The 17050-nt window shown below is 40.9% G+C and overlaps 1 long non-coding RNA gene across 4 annotated transcripts in view; it reads left to right on the top strand.

Moving 5' to 3' along the window:
- The window catches only part of LOC131809435 (uncharacterized), a 184235-nt gene that overhangs the window by 70030 nt on the left and 97155 nt on the right, over positions 1-17050 (top strand). For 3 of the 4 annotated variants that reach the window (XR_009345172.1, XR_009345173.1, XR_009345170.1), the window contains exon 1: positions 4629-4972. The exons of the other annotated variant lie outside the window; for it this stretch is intronic. This is a non-coding gene — a long non-coding RNA (uncharacterized LOC131809435). Of the gene's footprint in view, positions 1-4628; positions 4973-17050 lie in introns of those variants that run through there. 4 annotated transcript variants of the gene reach the window in all.

Below are 17050 nucleotides of genomic sequence, written 5' to 3' on the forward strand. Positions count from 1 at the left end.
ATTTGCTATGGGACTGGTGCTATCTGAAAAGTGCATGGTGTCGCTGGTACTCTGTCACTGAAGGGGCAGAGCCAGCCCCAAGGCACTGAAGCATTGTTGGTATGGTATTTGTTTTCTGCTGCTGGAGGAAAACTTATAGGAACTGTAAATAGAAAAAGAGTTCATTCTTCCCTCCTCCTGTCTTTCAATTTCACACTAGTCTCTTTCCCTGACAGAAACTAACAGGAATCCATCTGGCAAGGGAATATTGAAAATATAGTGCAAAGAAGCAGAGTGTGTCTGGGTTGACTTGGCACTGAGAGATAATAGGTAACTAACTGGCATAGCCTGATTTTGGCTTATGTTTTTCTTACAAGTACTAGCTCTCAAATCACCTGTCTTAATTCTTCACATTGAACTATGAAGGTCATCATATCTGGTCCAGATCCCTGCCTAACCTTTTCCCAATAAATGGCTGGTGGCTTTATGAGTTGAATAGTCTGTATTTTAAAAGTACTTAAGCAGATTTGTGATAGATGGATTTTAATAGGAAAAGGCTTGAAAAGTTGAAGTCATTTGATTCCACCATTATTTCAGACCTCCAATAGCCAGTTACAAATGGAGGCTAGCTATACATAGCTTGGATATTTAGAAGTCTCCGTCAGGCCACCAATAATGGTCCAATCTCTCTTTCTCTCCCTCTTCCATGTTCTCCTGGCAAATACGGTTAATACGCCCCAGGTTACAGTTGTCCTAGAATGTTTGCTCCGGGCCAGAGCTGACCAAGTGACCTCCTGAAGCTTTGCAGCTTTGGAGAAGATGGTGCATTGGCCACTGTTTCAGACCTCTGCAAAAGTACATTGTCATTGTGTGAATAGTTCAGAGCCTTGCTCCTTCCCAGGTATTGTTTGAATGAGGTGCCCCAAATGAACAAATTCTTCTCACTCACTTTGCCAAGCACCCATCTAATTCCAGCTGGGATTAGAAACTCCCCAAACAGGGACCATTCTCTCTTTACCTTCTCAACGTACAACCCTTAGTTTAGTAGACCCAATCAGGAACTTAATCGAAAAATGAACATAAGAGACTAGCAAATGAATAATATTTTGCAGTTTATTTTCTGTTTTTTGAGCTTTAATTTGTTGTGGCCACCCACTTCCTGGCCAAACAATGAGGAAGACAGGAAGTCTCAGTCTTTCTTTGCCCTTTAGGGTTCTCCTCCTTTAGCCCTCCTATGTGCTACTTTATGTCGCACTTTGATGGTGCCTTTGTGATTGGATGACCTGATACAATTCATAACTTTCCTGTATATCATTATCTCATCTGGTTATTGGAACTAGTCAACTCTTCTCCTGAATGTCCACTAGGTACTTCATACTTAAAATGCCCCCAACTAGCTCCTGATCATAGCAACACCCCCAAACACCCACTATCTTCAGTCTTTCCACTTCAGTTGATGAAAACACCACCTTCCAGTTAGTTGCTCAGGCCAAAAAAAATCTCAGTTATTCTTGTCTGCTTTCTTTCTCAAATTCCTCATAATCAATATGTTAGCAAATCCTATTGGCTCTACTATCAAAATGTATCCAGAATCTGTCCACTTCTCACCATCCACTACCACTACCACTGGTCCACACCACTATCACCTGTTACCCTGATCAGTGCAACGGACTCCCACTTGGCATATCTGTTCCCATCCTTGTCCCAGTTCAGTTTCTTCTCAGCATAGCAGCAGCATGGTCCTTTACAAGTGTAAAGAGCAGGTCACTCTTCAGCTTGATCCCTCCAGTTGCTTCTCATCTTACCCAGCCTGAACCTGTCTTTAAGAAATAGTCAACAAAACAAAGAGGCAACCCACGGAATGGGAGAAGATATTTGCAAATGACGGTACAGACAAAAAGGCTGATGTCCAGGATCTATAAAGAACTTCTCAAACTCAACACACACAGAACAGATAATCATGTCAAAAAATGGGCAGAAGACATGAACAGACACTTCTCCAATGAAGACATACGAATGGCTATCAGACACATGAAACAATGTTCATCATCACTAGCCATCAGGGAGATTCAAATCAAAACCACATTCAGATACCACCTTACACCAGTTAGAATGACCAAAATTAACAAGACAGTAAACAACGTGTGTTGGAAAGGATGTGGAGAAAGGGGAACCCTCTTACACTGTTGGTTGGAATGCAAGTTGGTGCAGCCACTTTGGAGAACAGTGTGGAGATTCCTTAAGAAATTAAAAATAGAGCATCCCTATGACCCTGCAATTGCACTACTGGGTATTTATCCCAAAGATACAGATGTAGTGAAAAGAAGGGCCAAATGTACTCCAATGTTCATAGCAGCAATGGCCATGGTTGTCAAACTGTGGAAAGAACCAAGATGCCCTTCAATAGACAAATGGATAAGGAAGATGTGGTCCATGTACACTATGGAGTATTATGCCTCCATCAGAAAGGATGAATACCCAACTTTTGTAGCAACATGGACCGGACTGGAAGAGATTATGCTGAGTGAAATAAGTCAAGCAGAGAGAGTCAATTATCATATGGTTTCACTTATTTGTGGAGCATAAGAAATAACACAGAGGACATGGGGAGATAGAGAGGAGAAGGAAGTTGAGGGAAATTGGAGGGGGAGATGAACCATGAGAGACTATGGACTCTGAAAAACAATCTGAGGGTTTTGAAGGGGTGAGGGGTGGGAAGTTGGGTGAGCCTGGTGGTAGGTATTATGGAGGGCACATATTGCATGGAGCACTGGGTGTGGTGCATAAACAATAAATTCTGGTACACTGAATAGAAATTTAAAAAATAAAAAAATTAAACAAACAAAAAAAAATGTCCACCAGGCTTCTGTGATGACTGAGCCGCTCACTAATCCTCTGACCTCATCTTCTACTTCTCTTCCTTTTGTTCCTTCCAGACAAGACACACTTTGTTCTTTTTCTTTTAACAAATCATATAAATCCCTCCCTCACAATGTTTGGACTAGCTTTTCCCTCTGCCTGGAAACCCCTCTTGCTCTGGTATTTGCATGTTTGACCCCTCGGCCCTCCACTGGTCTTCTCTCAAATTTTTGTTACCTTCTCAAAGATGACTTCCCCAATCACTGAGTTTAAATTGGAAGCCTCCTCAACTTGCTGCCTGGCATATTCCCTCTCTCTTTCCCTACTTTATTTTTATTCACTAATCACTATTTGGCAAACCCAAGCAGCCAAGAAAAAATAGATTCTACTGATGTTTTGTTGATTGTCTATCTGTCCCCAATATAACATAAGCCATATGAGGTCTTAGATTTTTATCTGTTTTGTTCATTCCTGTGTCGTGAGTTTCTGTGGGAGTGCTTGGCACATAGGCCTTCAGCAAATATTGGTTGAATGAATAAATGTATAAGTATATGCAAGAAAAAATAAATCTCTTAAACAGAATATAGTAGGGACTAGATGATCTATAAAGCCCTTTCACTTCTAAATCTACAAAAATGAAGCTCAGGGTGGGGTTCCTTCTGGGATGCAGTATAGACTATACATTTAAGAGCTGGTAATATATTGGCACTGAAGAGTCAACACCATCACCAGCCAAGCCACCCACCCTGGCCTTATTGGCCATGCATATAGGCTAGATACCAACCCTGCAGATACCCAGGAGTATCTTCATTTTAAAAGCATTCTTTCAAAGATTCAGAAGTCAAAGTTTATCACTTTGTAATAGAAATTTCAGCATTCTAGTGTGCCAGTAGTAGTAAATATTTGACAGTTCATCACACCTCTGGAAAGTATGTCTATTCTGAACAGTCATAAGGTTAATCCTGAATTTTTATGCAGATCTCAGAGATCTAAACAGAGTAGGAATAGAATTTGTGTGATGCTTTCTCCCTGGGTTAGCAGAATTTTTCCTGCCTTGGTTGAGTTTTTGTTCAGCAGTTGAGTGGAAAAACAAAGCAGTTTTTTTGAGTCAGGAGTATATTTAAGGAGGTTGACATGAAGAAGGAAGCCCCTAAGGAGCTTCCAGTAATGAAACAATTAACCAGCAAGGTCATCTCCAATCTGTGGCAGCATTTGATACTGGTATAATGTACCCTGCTTTACCCTGTGGTGGACACTGTCATATTAGAGAAAAAAATATATGGGGAACGATGACATAAAAACCAGTGACCAGATGTCCAGTTCAATGACAAAATAGGAAAGGATTTGTTCATTCATTCATTCAACAAATACTTATTGACTAACTATATGCAAGTCACTTTTTTAGGTTTTTGTGACATTCTTTTTGGTAGAATGGGTTGCATATTTTGTTCATTCAGTCACACAACATCAATTGAGTGCCAAACATGTGTCAGATACTGTGCTAGGGTGTGGGTATACAAAGTAAGCTGTTATGAACCTTATCGTTGGGAGTTTTCTTTCTGGAAGAAGGGAGACATATTTTAGATATCTGGGCAAAGTGCAGGGGGAGGGCATAAAGGAAGGAGTAGTCAATTCTATCTCAAAGTTCTGGTAAGATAAATGAAGACTTCCTAGAGAAGAGAGTGTCTGGAATGAGAATTGGCAAATGAGGAGGTGTTTGTTTGGATGGGAGGTTGAAGACAGGAGGCAGGCTTTTCAGGCAAAGGGATTCAGTATGAGTAAAGGCAGGGAGTTAGGAAACCACATAGAAGAGTCAGAGTTATAAGAATCATGAGGTCAGGACAACTGTGAGGACAGATAATTTAGGGTCTTCTATGTCATTTTAAGAATTTTGCTCTTTGTTCTGTAAACTATGGAGAGGCTTTGAAGGATTTTAAGAAAGAAGGTTACAGGATCTTTCTTAGCTTTTAAAGATCACTATCACTTTGGTAGCATTTGGAGAATGAATTATAGGAAGTGAGATTAGACACAGGGAGACAGTTAGGGGGCTATTTCCAGACTGAGATAAAGGGTGATGCCGCTGAACTCTGGCCATCAAAGGAGGAAGGAAAGAAGGGTACAGGTATGAAAAATGGTAAGGAGATGGAATTGACAGGGTTCATCAATGGAGCAGAGGGAGGTGGCATAAAGGGAGAAGAAAAGAAGAAATCCTTGCTTTCTTGCTTGACTAAGGGAGTAAGCAGTGGTGTCTTCTGTAGAGACAAGAAACTCTGGAGGAAAGCCGTTCTCAGTCTCAAAAGGAAGTCTGGTTTTGGAGTTGGCTCTGTGGTCTGGCTAGAGATCCACACATGGTGCCTACCAGGAGGCATTGGTAAGCTCATGCAGAAGGTGTTTTCAGGTGAGACAAGTTTGGGGATCCTCTGCAGTATAAGGGTGGGCTGGGGAAGAGTTTGCTCCATGCCGTCGCTGCAGGACTTCCCAAACCAGATAGAGGTTCATCATCTGATGCAGATACTTTCAGTTAATGTATTTGATAAAAGATATGAACAATGTAGCTCAGTAAATGGGATAAAACTGGGGTGCCTGGGTGGCTCAGTCGGTTAAGCAGATGCCTTCCGCACAGGCCTTAATCTCGGGGTCTTGGGACTGAGCTACACTTCGGGATCCCTGCTCCGTGGGGAGTCTGCTTCTCCCTCTCTCTCTCCCTGTGCCCCCCACCTCTGCTCATGCTCTCTCTTTCACTCAAATAAATAAATAAAATCTTTAAAAACAAATAAATAAATAAGATGACTTATGATGGTTCTAACCATTCAATTCCATGGTTAAAAGCAGGGAGTCTGCCTTAACTGCACTGATCATTTTTCTATGACTTGGAGGCCCTGAGCAGGAGCTGACGAGCCCTGGTGGTCCTTTTCCACTTCTTCTCATTGCTGGTTGAGACTCAAAATTGAAGTATTAGAATTCTATTCCTTGAGTTTCAGACTAACAAGAGTTAAAATCTATTCGCCCCTGCTAAGTGGTAGGGCTTAACATTGCCCATTATATATATGCACTTTAATAAAGTTTCCATGCCTTGCCTCCAGAATATTTAATTGCTTCCATATCTATGGCCCCATAACACTTATTAATACTCTGTTATGGTTCTAATCTTATGCTATTAATATTATGCTTTCCATGACATTCTCTGTTCGACTGTGTCTCCAAGTACAGGAGACCTACCTGCACTATATCAGTATACACTGATATACTCATCAGTGTATCCAGTCTTAAATACAGTAGGTATTCAGTTACATTTCTGAGTGAATGAACAACCGTTTGTAGAATAGCACCTGATTGGTTCCTGAAGTTTCAAAGCACTTTAATTCATTTATTTTGTAACTGTAACATGTGTACATGGGACAGAAGTGAATTTGCTATCAAATTTTACATCCAAGGAATGGTGCTGAAGAGATTAAGTGGCTTGAGCAAGGTTATCCAGTCAGGAAGAGATGGGACCCGAACCTGGGTTTTCTTTCTCATCCTATCTCCTTCCTTTTACTCTCTGCATTGCTGTGCCTGTCCAAAAAAAAAGTTTTAAAAGAGCACTGGGCCCTTCAGAGAAGTATGGGGTAAATGAGATTTCGTCTCAGAACATGGAAGCTGGGAATAGAGGTGAAAAACTACATCCACTGCCAATTTTGTCTAGAGTAACCTTGAAAGCTAACATTTTATAAAGACACCACTGAGCTCAGATTTCCACAGAGGGCAGGTCAGCAGTAATCCTGGCATTATGTGCTCTCAGGCCTGTGACCACAACATAATGCTAGGGAAAGAAATCTTACCGTCGGTTTGTGAACTCCATTTGAAAAAGCAGGTGTGGTTGTAAAGAGCCGGGAATCCAGGGAGTGTGAGTTACAGGGCAGATGTTAAATATTCATTTCCAGAAAGGATCATTGGCGTTTACAATAGTATTGACTGCAGTCTAGTTTTATTTTCTTGGTTTGGGAAACAGGCTTCCGTTGCTAGAGATTCCAAATGGAAGATTTAAAAATTCTGTGTTAAGGGGAAATAAACATTATTCATTCGGTGGAATTCAGTATACTTAAATTAAGTGCTGGGATGGTTAAATTAGTCTAAAAGGGGATGTGCCCACTACCATTCTTAGGGCAAGAGCTCCTTCTCTTAGGCTCTGTGGGGTGGTGCATAAAGGGAGGGAGGAAGGGGTGGGGAGGGAAGGAAGGAAAGGAGAATGTAGTGGGAACAGGGCTTCTGTTACCTATTAAATATATAGAACTTAAGCTTCCCCACCCTTTCCCCCTCTCCCCTAAGGTAATATTGATTGAGTGCCTTTGGACTGTTCCCCTTCGGGCCCTAGCGCGGGCTGGCCTACATTGTATATTACGGGAAGGGTTTCAAGATGGCGGGGAGTAAATGTTAATGCCTTGTTTTCTTACAACTTCTGAAGAACCGGAATTTGCCACTCTGCTTCCCCGTGTTTACATGTGCATGGGGGTCTCTGACAGGGTCTCTGTGATTTCTCTATCTGTGTGAAGGCAATTTGTTACAAAAACCTTGCATTCAGTTCTTTAGTTACCTCTCCCAGTACAGACATTTTCTTTCAAAGATCTTTGGGAGAGGGAATGCCACGATGTACAGTCATTATCCTCATAAAAGAAGTCACTGAATGGTGTCACCTCATTTCTTCTTTCTGCCTCCCTTGCTTCATCTCCCTGACTATAGTTTCTAAGCGCGCGCCTCGGCTCTGCTCTTCCTTTCATTGCTCTTCCCTGCGTCACTCAGTTACTCACCAGCAAGAAACAACAACAAAAATCCTGCATGTTTGGCCAAATGACCTTTCCACCATCTTCTTGTTTCGTCTGGCTCCCTTCTGTGATGACAGAATGGGAAATACTTGGAGGCAGGTACCATACTTACCCACAATTTATATTCAAGACCGAGCATCTTTTGGATATTTAAGTTTTATATATAAAGCATTATACAACTTTGATGGAACAACTCCAGAAATACTTTATTCTCTCTTTTTATTTTATTACTGTTTTTCTTTTTCAGTGGCTGGTGAAAATAGGAAAAGGTGGGGGTAGTCATTTAGATGGGGAAAGACATTTCTCTAAATGTCAATACTTATGAAACGCCATTTTAAACCTTTATAAATGATTATCTTCCTCAGTACTGATGAGGCTGTTTCACATTGCTGCTCAATTTATTTACTCAGGAGACCAATTTATTCCACTACCTCTGTACTAACTGTTTGCACTGACATCTAGGTCTGCTTTGAGCAAGCAACTGTGACAAGTTGTTTATTGAACTGTAAACAGGTATTGTCTGAATCTAAACAATGGCTTTATCTAATTAGGAGACCCTGGGCATCATCTTAGCCCCATGTGGCTATTCTAACCCAGTCTAGCATCTCCTGCAGATTTCCCAAGCCTTTTAAAATCCTCACGCTCACATTAAAACCCTTCATCACAAAGTGAAGAATAATCCTTATTTTGTCCTATAACTTTACATACTGGTGCTTTGTGCAAAAAAGGCCTGGCTATAATAAGCCAAACAAGGATGGCCCAATTTAGAATGGTTGAATAAGACAAGGAAGACATGAATGAGACATAAAAAGAAAAAAAAAAAAAAAAGGATGAATAAAGATGAACTGAGTCTGTTACTTAGGCTGTAAAAATATCTCGTAGAAATTAGAAAACATTTTCCTACCAAAAGGGGACTTACTGAAATGATGGCTCTCCGAGTGTTCAGACAAAAATACAGGTAGGATTCTGGAAAGCATGGTGGGAGAGCCGAGGGGGAAAAGTTAATTTCCCTGGGCTCAGATTGAAATAGAACACGTTCCAAAGCACTCGGGGACCCTCATCTTACCCGCCATTGCTTTGTGCCTGAAGATGCTAATTGGGAGCAGCAATCAATGTCTTTTGTTTTCAGCTGTCAGCACTTTTCTGAAAGGCTTTGCCCAATAGTGGAGAGAGGAGCTCTTAACGAAGCTTCCCTTTTTGGTTGCTATGATTATTACAGTTTCCTCTTGGAAGAGGAGAATTAATTGCAATTTTGAAAAAAAAAAAGTCACTACGGTGAAGTTTTCAAATGTGAGGCCAAACATAGATATCTTTCTAAAAAAAAATTGACAGGGGGATGCCCCACTGGCACACATTAAAAAGAAAAAGCTGTATCAAAGCGAGCAGGGAGATGAGATTTCTTTTTCAGTCACTGTATAGATACTCTGTGTATTTTACCAGAAAGCCAGACTTTCACGTTCTTTTTGTCTCCTCCCAGGCGTCGAGAGTTGCTTTCTCGGTCGCTTCCTTAACGATTTGTGTAATTGGTTTCACTCACTGAGGCCCAATTGGTGGGTTCATTGCGAGTGCCTCATGAAATATGAATCTATTTAAAAATTAATCGTAAATCAATATTAATTCAATAAAATATTTTAATCTGAGGCATGAATATTTTATACTTTCACCCAGACACGCAGATTTCAAAAGCCGTTTTCATGTTTCTGACAGGCTGTCCAGTTTTGCCAGGACGAACACTGAAATATTCCTCCTCGCCCTGCGCTGGCTGGGTTCTCTGCGCCAGAGCCGCCGGGGTCAGCGGTTATGTTTATTCAAATGCATATGAATGCCGGCTGCCTAGGGACGGGGGAAAGTTGCAGTGTCTCTGGTCTCTGCTGGCAGGACCCTGAGCGGAGTCGGACGCGGTCCTACAGGTTAATCCTTGTTCTCCCTGGGTTTGACTCCCATCAGCCCGGCCTGCTAAGGCACCTGCCGGCTCGGCTGTCCCTGACAAGGGGCTGTACAGAGATGGACTGCCAGCGATCCAGGCGAAATGAGCCCGTTGCACCCAGCCGATAAAACCTGCGATTTACTGGAGCAGACAGGCCGGAGCTTCAACAGGCTTCTCTCTCTATTGAAACCCTGTCTGTCACTTGCCTCAGTCATCTGCCCTGTCAGGCATCATCAGCTAAAACAATGGATTGTCTGAGTGTAGCTGAAAAGAGGGCGATGTCAGATAACAGACAGGAATGTGTTATTCTGATCAGTGGGGTTGGGTCCGCCTGTGTTTCTCTGCCTGAATTCGCAAGGTGAGGGGGGGGAGTGGAGGAGGGGAGGAGGGGCGGAGTTGTTCCTCCAGGTGCAGGAGGAAGCCATAAAGACCTTAGAGCTCAGGTAATGATAATGAATTAGGAGGGGAAGATGGCTCCAGTACTGATTCAAGACAAGAAATGGTAGGTAATGGCTAAAACAATAATTTTCTCCCTGTTGGGGTTTCCACCTTCATTTGTCTTCAATATGTCTCTGCTACCTGATGCCTAAGCTATGTTGGTGGACAGAAATAAACTCCCAGAGAAGAAAATGTAAGCTGAATGCATTAAAAATGCGTTGGCTACGGCTCTTCTTCAGGGAGCAATGGTAAATGAGGCAATTGAATTACTGAATGTTTTCTGTGCATGGTCCAAACCCTGGGAGAACAAGTCTATATAGGGTAGAATAGCCCCAAACTAGGAAGTGGATATTAGGAACACAGTGGAGGATTTAAATAAGATGGCTAGCAGAAAAAAACCGAGTCCTTGGCATCTCCAAAGGTCCCCAGTGCCCACGTGGAGACTAGCGTATAGTAGGGCCTCAATAGACATTGCTGAAGGAGTGGATATGTATATATTCATTTTGGACAGTTATTTAATTTGCCTTTGCAGTTGTTTTCTGGACACAAAACTGAGTGCTGGAATGATATATATGCTTAAGTGTTTAGTAACTTACTATTGTATTTTCCTGTTAGAAGAGAAGGTTGCGGCTTTGTAAAAATGTACTGGAGACCTGGGGATAAAAATATATGTATATAAAAAATATATGTTTATAAAAAATAAAAAATTAAAAAAAAAAAATGTACTGGGGCTGTATATTGAAGCTCAGGGAATGTCACCACACCAATCGGTCGTCATGACAGGGCTCTCTCTCTTCTGTGTGTGGGAGGTCACTGGCAATAAATGTTCCTTCTGAGGTGACCCCAGGACACCGATATTCTTCTTCTCTTCCATTTTCCTCTTATTTGGTTGGTTGGTTGATTTCTGAGTGTACCTCCATAGGGTCACTTGTTCTCTTTCTTACACCTGTTGAATGGGAGGTCTGCTGTGAAATCTAGAGATGGCATGAGAGGATAGCAAGCTGTTTGGTTTTGCCCAAGACTGTCCCAATTTTAGCACTGACATTCCCGCATCCTGGGAAGCTTCTCAGACCCAGGCAAAAAGAGACAACAGGTCACACTACCTTGGCACTTGGGATATCAAGTCTTTGACCTTTATGTTGTGTGGGTTTCAGATGAATGCTGAGCTTCTGGAAGTTATAAAGGTTTGAAGATTGAGAAGGATCTCAATCTTACATCCATAATGTTATTATGTATCCATAATGATACATGTTATGATTTTGCTGCTAAAAATACATAAAATAATAGTCATATAGTTAGAAATCACCCACCTGGTGATCTTTCAGACTTCTATTCAGACTCACTAACCTTGTTTAGGGTCAGTTTACAAGACAGACCAAGCTTAGGAACCACAGCCTGGTAGCAGAGTGAGGTCAGCAGTATTCTTCCACAGAAGGTGGGACAGCTCCACTGTAGAGCCAGCTTTCAAACCCAACCTCCTTGCTTCCAACCACTCTGCTGAGGCCACTCTGTGATGAACAGAGACAAAAGATATCAGTTATAGTGTGCTTACTTCCAGTGGAGTTATTTATTGGTATTTTCCCACTAGATCATGGCTTCCTTGCCAGGGGTTGGAGGGATTGGGGAGTGAAGGATCTGGCCCTTTTCAGACTTACTGTCTCCCCCAGACCTTGTGGCTTTGTGGGGTGGGGCTGTGTTGGATTCTTCAGGAGCCTGCCTGCTCACCGGGCAGTGAGCTGGTTTGTAAAAGCCTCACATTTGAAGTGCTTCCCTCTCCCTCATCCCCTTGGCTTTATTATTTCCCACCATACCATTGGGGTTTAATCTGGCTCTCACCTGAGGTGGGGGAAATCTGTCATTCATATAAGGATGAAAAATCAGGTCTTCTTGATTCTTGTTCTGTGCATAGATATTTATGTGTATACGTGTTGTGTGTGTGTGTGTGTGTGTGTGTGTACATAGATGAGAAGAGGGACACATGGTGGCCCTGTTCATATTCATGTATCTTTGCATACAGACAGATTTTAGTACCCAGACATTTGTCTATTTCTTCCAAACCCTTTAGATTTACTGGGAGAAAAAAAAAATCATCATTTTGTTGTCTGAAAGCAACTGTTCCAGCTGTTTGGAGAGAAGGTGTATATAAATATCCCAAAGGTATGACACTTTAAAGGATGACACTTTATTTAATAGTTAACATTCTGATTTCCAAGAATTTAATTTCTTTGTTGTTGAAAGCTGTATGGCATACTAGGGAAAACCACAATGGGTGCAAACACTAGCCTTGTTGTGATCATAGGCAAGTGAATTAAACTTTTTGAGCTTTATTCTTCTCAACTAGGAAGTGAGATAATGTCTACCTTGTAGGGTTTTTGTGAGGCTTAGTTAGAAGTACTGTAGGAAATAATAATCTTTGGCATGTAATGATAGCTCTACAAATGATAGCTACTAAAAGTAAGAGAGAGAATTTAGTTCAGCCTTAGAAAGTGCTTTCAGATATTAACGCTGTCTAGCAATGAAATGGCTGCCTTGGGAGCTGGTAAGCTCCACATCATTGGAGGCACTGAAAACAAGGCTGGATCGTTATCTTTCTGAGAGTAATAAAGGGAACTTCTATACAATGTAGACTTCTATTATTTAATAAACCATATTAAGAGTTTGAAAAAAAAAAGAGTTTGGGCATTCTCACCTAAAGTTCTTTTAATAAAAACACTGGAATTAAAAGAAACACTTTCTGATAGTTGTCAATGCATGAAATCGGTAGACTCATCAGACAAGAACCTATTTCCCAGAGTGGGGAAACCAGGCAGGTAGTGCTCTTTATAGGATGATGTTTGATATCCCACTTGTCGAGGCCATGTTTGGAGGAAGTAGAGAACAGAAGAACAGGGAACCTGAGGTGGCTTACTTCCAGTTTGTCCCCAAAGCCTCTTGACTTCTTCAGGTCTCTCAGAAGGCTAATGAAGGACTTTCAGGAATGAAACCTATAAGGAATATGTGGTCATTAGCCATATAGCCCAGGGAGCACCTGGTGAAGTAAGTGGTTATTCTGGAAAGGGTGGGAGGAAGCTTGAGTGACAGTGAGTAATAACTTCCAGTGCTATGTCATTGTGAGTTCCTGTTTGTTAGCTCTGGCTTGACTGTTCAAGGGTCTTCCAAACATAGTCTTCTTATAGGAGGCTCAAGATAATTCCACATTTGTTGACTTTTGAGTGTTTGTATATGATATGGGAGAAAAGTGATAGTTTCACTGAAGTTTGAAGAATAGTGTTTTACTGATTTTGGTATTCTGCATCCCCTGGACTATAAGCCATTGGATTGTTGGCCTAAGATCACCTGCAGTTTTCCTTGTGTTTTTAATGTTAATTTATATAAAATGTAACTTCCTTTTAAATGATGACGCTTTAAAGATTGTCAAGGAACTTAAGATCTCAAGTTATCTAAAAAAGAGAATTTTTTTATCATTGACATATAGCATATTAGTTTCAGATGTACAACATAATGATTTGATATTTGTATATATTGAGATTAAATTTTTTTAACATATAAATTTGAAGTATACAAAAATTTGTTTCAAACATCTAGATTCTTTAATTTTTTTTTTTTTATTTGAGACACACAATGCTACATTAGTATAGGTGCTCAACATAGTGAATCAACATCTTTAACCCTAAAGATACAAATGTAGTGATCCAAAGGGGCACGTGCATCCGAATGTTTATAGCAGCAATGTCCACAATAGCCAAACTATGGAAAGAACCTAGATGTCCATCAACAGAAGAATGGATCAAGAAGATGTGGTATATATACACAATGGAATACTATGCAGCCATCAAAAGAAATGAAATCTTGCCATTTGCGACAACATGGATGGAACTAGAGCGTATCATGCTTAGCGAAATAAGTCAACCAGAGAAAGACAACTATCATATGATCTCCCTGATATGAGGAAGTGGTGATGCAACATGGGGGCGTAAGTGGGTAGAAGAAGAATCAATGAAACAAGATGGAATTGGGAGGGAGACAAACCATAAGTGACTCTTAATCTCACAAAACAAACTGAGGGTTGCTGGGGGGGGGGGGTTGGGAGAAGGGGGTGGGATTATGGACATTGGGGAGGGTATGTGCTTTGGTGAGTGCTGTGAAGTGTGTAAACCTGGTGAGTCACAGACCTGTACCCCTGGGGATAAAAATATATGTTAATAAAAAATAAAAAAATTAAAAAAATAAAAAATAAACATCTTTATATATTATATTCTGCTCATATAAGTGTAGCTGCCATATGTCGCCATACAACATTATTACAATACCACTGGCTATATTCCCCATACTGTATCTTTCATCCCTGTGACTTATTCACTCCATAACTGGAAGTCTGTTCCTTCCAGTGCCCTTCAACCATTTTGCCCAAACCCCATTCTCTCCCCTCTGGCAACCATCAGTTTGTTCTCTCTTTTTATAGGTCTGATTCTTTTTGTTTATTCGTTTGCTTTGTAAAACATCTAGATTCTTAAATATTCAGAAAATTTTGGAATGATGAAAGGTTTTTGCTATTTGGCTGAGTCTAAAGTATTTGAAAATTGCTTAGGGCCATTTGGTCAATATCTAATAACTTTCTATTTGAAAGAATGTCCTAGTTTCTCTGATATAAGGTGCAAGAGAGTCTTAAATCTGGGCTTTCCAGTTTGACCTCAGAGTCTCCTTCCCATTTATCCTGTGACTTCCATTTTCAGATTTCAATTTGTAATGGGATTTTTATTAAAATATGAACTAGAACCACTTTTCTTCTAAATTTTTACCTTAAAAAAACACAAAATGGAATTCTAAGTAAATAGTGCAGGTTGAAGGGGTAGAAGGTATTCTCAGTGATTGATAGTTACTTTAAACCAAAGACTTAAGATTTTTAAAATATCATTTACTTTAAAAGATTTATTTGTTGAACATTTTGGATTTTTCCAGATGTATTAAGTAGGGTCCAGTCAGGGGAAAGTAAGCCTCTCTAAGTCTTTCAAAAGAAATTGAAAATTGCTGTAGATGCTGGAAGGGCTCAAAAGCCACATCGAGGATGGTGCAGCATCCCAGACAACAATAAGAAGAGGAAGTCAGTACTATCTCTGGGGCTGCAATAATAAGAGAAGTCAGTGTTGTTAAAATCTATAAACTGGGCTGTGTGGTGGGAAATGGAAGCACAGCAGAGAAAACGACTCTTGGGTAAAATCTAGCTTCTCTGGAGCCACAGGGAGGACTTATTCCTGGCACTACCCAAAAAAAATCTGGTAAATATGGCTTACTGTTATTCAAAGCAGAGCAGGAAAGGAGTGGTGAATTTATCTCAGAATATGTAGGCGAATGACCAGGTCCGGGGGAATCCGTGTAGGTGTTGTTTGACATGTGAAGATATATGACACTTTCGGTACCAGAGATGAGACAGCAGGCCTATCATCATGTTGCATCTTGGATGGCATCTCCAGAATGGTGGCTGATTTGCACTGATTACTCCTTCTTCACTCCTTATTCTGCAAAGCTGCAACACAACCTATCCATAATGGGCATGAAATAATTGAATAGTTTAGGCCCTCATGGCTCTAGCCAAGTGTGAGACGAAGCGTAAAAGTGGGAGACACCAAGTATTATGATCAGTGTAAATAATGCTCTCCCCATTCCAATAATGTGAATACTGAAAAATTCACTGACTAGCAAGCATATTTCTTCCACCAAGATGCAGGCCACATGGATTCAACAGAGGGGTGACTCAGGGTAATGGACAAGCTCCATTTGTAGCTGTAAAGGCACCAGGCATCGGAAGAGAGACAGAAGGAGAGGAAGTCTCCTACTTCAGCACTGTGTGGGTCTGAACAATAGCTGGTAGGAACCTGATGTGCCAAATCGACAGAGATACAGTTATTAAAGTCTTGACACTCCAAGTGTAAATGTTGAGCAGTTGCTGACAGAGGGGCTCAGAAGTCTTTACAGTTATAATAAAAGCTCTCATGAAAGAAAACAGCACTTCCAATTTTTGATAGTATAGGATGCAGAAGAGGATCTGTGCATAATTTAGAAATATGATGAAAGATAAAGAATCCAAACAGAATCAGAACAATTGACATTTTCCGTAAAGATTCATCAGTCCCCTGGTGGGAAGGAATAGGAAGGAAATGCCTGAACAATGCCATAAACTTTGTTTATATTTTTAAAGATAATGTAACTCCTTAGTTCATTTATACATTCAATAACTATCAAATGCCTTTTATGTGCCAGGATAAAATGATAAACTGGATTAAACATGGTCCATGTCCTCTGGGAGCTTATAATCTAGAGGAAGAAAACTAGAGAGCAGAAAGCTCCAGAAAAGCTTAAGTGTCATTATAGAGGAAGTGAGGAAGTGAGCGTCCTGGAGAAGAACCTCCGAGGAACACCTAATCTAGGTGAGATAGAAAGGGGAACAGGTTAATGGTGGCGGGAAGAAGTCAACAAAATCGAGCCCTCAAGAATGAGTAGAAGGTGTTCAGGAGAAAGGTAATTGAGGAGTGGCTGGTGGGTACATGGGTTTGTACTAAGTGGCAAGATGAGATACTAGAAAGATAAGCAGGTTTCATTTGGGTCCTTATAAGTCATATGAGGAATCTAGATTCAATTCATCCATCTACCCATCCTTTCAACCATCTATCTGTCCATCCATCCATCTATCCATTCCACAAGTAGTTTTTAGCTATTCTTAAGGGGTCTACATACTAGGAGCTTGGCATAAAATGTAAAGGTAAACATGTCTTCTGCACTCACAGAACCCAATAGTCTACCCAAGGAAATCCTAAAAAAGCAGTTTTAGTCAGGCATGAGTAGTTCTATGATGAGGCAGCTATGCTAACACAGGGGCCTGCCATGCAAACACGAAGTAGAAGTGCTTAATTGGATTTTGTTGGCGGACATGGTGGGGGGGGTGGTGGCAGGGGAGAGAGAGAAGTTAGATGTTCCAGGAAAAATGATGTTGAAGCTAAAACCTGAAGAATTATTAGGAGTTAGAGAGGGAAGATAGAGATAGCAGTGT

The sequence above is a fragment of the Mustela lutreola genome, chromosome 10 (genome assembly GCF_030435805.1).
Source record: "Mustela lutreola isolate mMusLut2 chromosome 10, mMusLut2.pri, whole genome shotgun sequence".
Taxonomy (NCBI): Eukaryota; Metazoa; Chordata; class Mammalia; order Carnivora; family Mustelidae; genus Mustela; species Mustela lutreola.